Raw genomic sequence first — 5,846 nt, forward strand, 5'->3', positions numbered from 1 at the left:
AATACTCGTATCCATGCTAGCATAATGACCTGCACTCATACCAGTACCATTACCATACCATCCATCCATATCATGCTAGCATAATGACCTGTACTCATACCAGTACCATTACCATACCATACCTTATTCATGCTAGCATAATGACCTTACTCATACTCTATACCATTACCATTCAATACCATCGTCCCTAGTACAACCATACCCATATCATACCATACCGTATCATTGCTAGCATAATGCCCTTGTACTCATGACCAGCTACCATTACCTACCATGTCATACCATTCCGTATTCATGCTAGCATAGATGACCTGTACTCATATCCCAGTCTTACATACTAGTGTCCCATTCCTACCCCATTCATCCATGTCCAGTACATTACCAGTACCCCTCCTTTTACTTCCACACCATGTCCAGTATCATCCACTATACCATGGTCTCTACACCTCCTCTATTTACCATACCTATTTACCCCCCAACCTCTATCATACCGGTACTCCATACCCGTACCGATTACTGGCACTATTACCCCATTAACCATTACCAGTACTATTACCATACCCATGTCCTATTACTTTACCCATCCACTCCATAGTGCCCGATTTTCCATAGGTTTGTGACCCTCCTATTACCTTTGCCCACATCCTTACATTACAGCGTTACATTACCATACAAATTCCAGTGTCGATTACTCATTACCATTACCATACCATGATCCAGTATCTTCTACCCTCACACCCCACTTTGCCCAGTATATCGTTACCATACCTTCATGACCAGCTCTTCTATCCCCCATTATCCTACCACTTGTGCCATTGTACATTACCATAACACTTACCCAATACATTACAATCATCCTTCTCATTACCATATCAGTTACCCTATCACCTCCCCATTACCCGTACATTATCTCATCCTCGTTCCTCCTCATTCCCCCGGTACCAGTACCATTACCAGACCAGTTACCATAACTCTCTATTACCTCTCTCACTCCCCATACCCACCACCCCTCGTAATTTCCAGTTACATCTGTCAACCCGTCCTTCATAACCAACCTTGACAATCAAAAGTGAAAATCTACATTCGATAGGATTTCCACTCTCCAATACTCACGAAAACGAGCAATTCAACTAATTTCTCTCCTTTATCCCTAAGTCATGAATTTTATACAAAATCGTAACTGATTAATCTAAAACATTAAAAACTCAACCCATTTTCAGCAGTGCTAGATTACAGCCGCCCCAGTACACTGAGCTCTATTCATAACTCCGTCGCGTCTCTCCACGTCCCCAGGTCGCCTCTATGTACAAACGACTTCATTACTGCCCTGCGATGCGAACTCCGGTACTCCCCAACGGCTTTAATCAGACTCCTCTTCCCCTCCAGATCGTCACATTCTACGGACACAAGAGAGGAGATCGGACTTATTGATATATATCTGCAACACTCCCACACTTCATCTTTTCCACTTAGCTCTTACCTTTTAGTCTCACTCATTATGCTAGTCAAATTTTCACTTGTAGGTATTCGTGCTTTTTACTCTGTCAGTCTGCCTGTCTTTACCCCTCGTCGAGATTGTCTTTTCTTGTATCCTGTCGATCCTTGCCTTTAACTGTAGGATCTGCTCGTTCTAACCTCTTATGCAGGACTCTCTTGTACTGTAGGGATTCTGCTTTACTGTAGGATCTGCTGTTACTGTAGGCTCTGCTGTACTGTAGGATCTGCTGTTACTGTACGGCCGACTAGCTTTACTGTAGGATCTGCTGTTACTGTAGCACTGCTGTTACTGTAGGATCTGCTGTACAGTAGACTGCTGTTACTGTAGATCTGATGTTACTGTAGATCTGCTGTTACTGTAGGATATGCTGTATTACAGTAGACTGTTACTAGTCTTGTTTACTGTAGGCTCTGGCTGTTCGCGTAGGATCTGCTGTTACTGTAGGCTCTGCTGTTACAGTGACTGCTTTACAGTAGAATCTGCATGTTACTGTAGGGCTCTGCTGTTACAGTAGACTGGTCTGTTACTTGTAGGCTCTGTTTGTTACTTGTGTAGGCTCTGCTTGCTTTACAGTAGACTGCTGTTACTGTGAGGCTCTGCTGTACAGTAGACTGCTGTTACTGTAGGCTTGTGCTGTGTTACTGTAGGCTCTGCTGTATCTGTGTAGTGATCGGCTGTTAATATCGGATCTGATGTTACTGTATGATCTGCCTGTTAATGCACCCCGAAACACTGACAATCAAAAGTGAAAAAGTTACAAGCCAGAAAACCAAACCACGAAACGAACAATTCAATAATGTCCTCTTATCAAAGTCATGATTATACAAATGTAAATGTTAATTAAAACATTAAAAAACATTTCAGCAGTGTAGATAAAGCTGAGTACCAAGCTCATCAAACTGTGTGTCCAGTCCCCCAGGTCCTGGTACAGAACACATCAGACGGGCCTTGAGGAAGGTACTCCAACGGTTAATCAGACTCCTCTTCCCTCCAACGTCATTCTAACGGGACACACAGAGGAGGAGATCGGACATGAAATCAACACCTACATATTGTTGTGAGAAGATTTTACCAGTACATGCACCCCGAAACACTGACAATCAAAAGTGAAAAAGTTACAAGCCAGAAAACCAAACCACGAACGAACAATTCAATAATGTCCTCTTATCAAAGTCATGATTATACAAATGTAAAATGTTAATTAAAACATTAAAAAACATTTCAGCAGTGTAGATAAAGCGATACCAAGCTCATCAAACTGGTGTCCAGTCCCCCAGGTCCTGTACAGAACATCAGACGGGCCTTGAGAAGGTACTCCAACGGTTAATCAGACTCCTCTTCCCTCCAACGTCATTCTAACGGGACACACAGAGGAGGAGAGGGACATGAAATCAACACCACATACAGTGGGGAGAACAAGTATTGATAACACATGCCGATTTTGCAGTTTTCCTACTTACAAAGCATGTAGAGGTCTGTCATTTTTTATCATAGGTACACTTCAACTGTGAGAGACGGCAATCCTAAACAAAAAATCCAAGAAAATCACATTGTATGATTTTTTAAGTAATTAATTTGCATTTTATTGCATGACATAAGTATTTGATCACCTACCAACCAGTAAGAATTCCGGCTCTCCACAGACCTGTAGTTTTTCTTTAAGAAGCCCTCCTGTTCTCCACTCATTACCTGTATTAACTGCACCTGTTTTGAATCTCGTTACCTGTATAAAAAGACCACCTGTCCACCACACTCAATCAAACAGACTCCAACCTCTCCACAATGTGCCAAGACAGAGAGCTGTGTAAGGACATCAGGGATAAATTGTTAGACCTGTACAAGGCTGAGATGGGCTACAGGACAATAGCCAAACAGCTTGTGACAAGGCAACAACTGTTGGCACAATTATTAGAAAATGGAAGAAGGTTCAAGATGACGGTCAACTCACCCTCGCGTCTGGGGCTCCATGCAAGATCTCACCTCTGGGCATCAATGATCCATGAGGAATGTGAGGATCAGCCCAGAACTACACGGCAGGACCTGGTCAATGACCTGAAGAGAGCTGGACCACAGTCTCAAAGAAAAACCATTAGTAACACACTACGCCGTCATGGTTAAAAATCCTGCAGCGCACGCAGAGGTCCCTCTCTGCTCAGCCAGCGCATGTCCAGGCCCGTTCTGAATTTGCCAATGACCATCTGGATGATCCAGAGAGAAATGGGAGAAGGTCAAGTGGTCTGATGAAGACAAAAATAGAGCTTTTTGCCTCTAAACTCCACTCGCCGTATTTGGAGGAATAGAAGGATGATACAACCCCAAGAACACCATCCCAAACGTGAAGCATGGAGGTGGAACATCATTCTTGGGGATGCTTTTCTGCAAAGGGGACAGGACGACTGCACCGTATTGAAGGAGGATGAATGGGCCATGTATCGCGGAATCTTGACCAACAACCTCCTTCCCTCAGTAAGAAGCATTGAAGATGGGTCGTGGCTGGGCTCCAGCATGACAACGACCCGAAACACACAGCCAGGGCACACTAAGGAGTGGCTCCGTAAGAAGCATCTCAAGGTCCTGGAGTGCCTAGCCAGTCTCAGACCTGAACCCAATAGAAAATCTTTGGAGGGAGCCGAAAGTCCGTAGTGCCCACGGACCAGCCCCGAAACCTGAAGGATCTGAGAAGGTCTGTATGGAGGAGTGGGCCAAAAATCCCTGCTGCAGTGTGTGCAAACCTGGTCAAGAACTACAGGAAACGTATGATCTCTGTAATTGCAAACTAAGGTTCTCTGTACAAATAATTCAGTTCTGCTTTCTGATGTATCAAATACTTATGTCATGCAATAAAATGCAAATGAATTAATTAAAAATCATACAATGTGATTTTTCTGGATTTTTGTTTTAGATTCCTTCTCTCACAGTTGAAGTGTACCTATGATAAAATTACAGACCTCTACATGCTTTGTAAGTAGGAAAACCTGCAAAATTGTCAGTGTATCAAATACTTGTTCTTCCCCACTGTATCTTTCACTTAGGTACTTTTAGTCTCACTAATATCAGTCAAATTGGTCACTGTTAGGATCTGCTGTTACTGTAGGACTGCTGTTACTGTAGGAATCTGCGTTACTGTAGGATCTGCTGTTACTGTAGACTGCTTTACTGCTAGGATCTGTACTGTAGGATCTGCTTTACTGTAGGGATCTGCTGTTACTGTAGGCTCTGCTGTTACTGTAGGATATGCTGTTACTGTAGGCCACTGCTGTTACTGTAGGATCTGCTGTTACTGTAGGCACTGCTGTTACTGTAGGATCTGCTGTTACAGTAGACTTGCTTTACTGTAGGATCGCTGTTACTGTAGACTGCTGTTCCATGTAGGATCTGATGTTACTGTAGGATCTGCTGTTACTGTAGGATATGCTGTTACAGTAGACTGATGTTACTGTAGGTCTCTGCTGTTACTGGTAGGCTCTGCTGTTACAGTAGGATCTGCTTTACTGTAGCTCTGCTGTTACAGTAGACTGCTGTTACGTATGCTCTGTTGTACTGTAGGCTCTGCTTACAGTAGACTGCTTTACTGTAGCTCTGCTGTTACAGTAGACTGCTGTTACTGTAGGCTCTGCTGTTACTGTAGGCTCTGCTGTTTACTGTAGGATCGGCTGTTAATATCGGATCTGATGTTACTGTATGATCTGCTGTTAATATAGGATCGGATGGTACTGTAGGCACTGCTGTTACTGTAGGATCTGCTGTTACTTAGGATTGCTTTACTGTAGGATCTGCCTGTTACTTTAGGATCTGCTTTACTGAGACTTTTCATGTAGATCTGCTGTTAATGAAGGATCTGCTGTTAATGTAGGATCTGATGTTATTGTATGATATGCTGTTACAGTAGACTACTGTTACAGTAGACTGCTGTTACTGTAGCTCTGCTTTACTGTAGGCTCTGCTGTTACAGTAGGATCTGCTGTTACTGTAGGCTCTGCTGTTTACAAGTAGGATCTGCTGTTACTGTAGGCCTCTGCTGTTACAGTAGACTGCTGTTAATGTAGGACTGCTGTTAATGAAGGATTTGCTTTTACGAGGCTCATCTGCTTACAGTAGACTTGCTGTTACTGTAGGCTCTGCTGTTACAGTAGACTGATGTTACTGTAGGATATATTGCTGTTACTGTAGGCTCTGTGTTACTGTAGGCTCTGCTGTTACTGTAACTCTGCTGTTACTGAGGATCTGCTGTTATGAATGATCTGCTGTTACTCTGAGGCTCTGCGTGTTAGTTAGACCTGCTGGTACTGTAGGCTCTGCTGTTACAGTAGACTGATGTTTACTGGTCAGATATCTGTTAACTGTAGGC

General features: G+C 43.3%; 1 pseudogene; it reads right to left on the bottom strand.

Annotated features, from left to right (window-relative positions):
• The window catches only part of LOC112075370 (semaphorin-3D-like), a 48,557-nt pseudogene that overhangs the window by 21,317 nt on the left and 21,394 nt on the right, over positions 1-5,846 (bottom strand).

This window comes from Salvelinus sp. IW2-2015, unplaced genomic scaffold (genome assembly GCF_002910315.2).
Source record: "Salvelinus sp. IW2-2015 unplaced genomic scaffold, ASM291031v2 Un_scaffold3111, whole genome shotgun sequence".
Taxonomy (NCBI): domain Eukaryota; kingdom Metazoa; phylum Chordata; class Actinopteri; order Salmoniformes; family Salmonidae; genus Salvelinus; species Salvelinus sp. IW2-2015.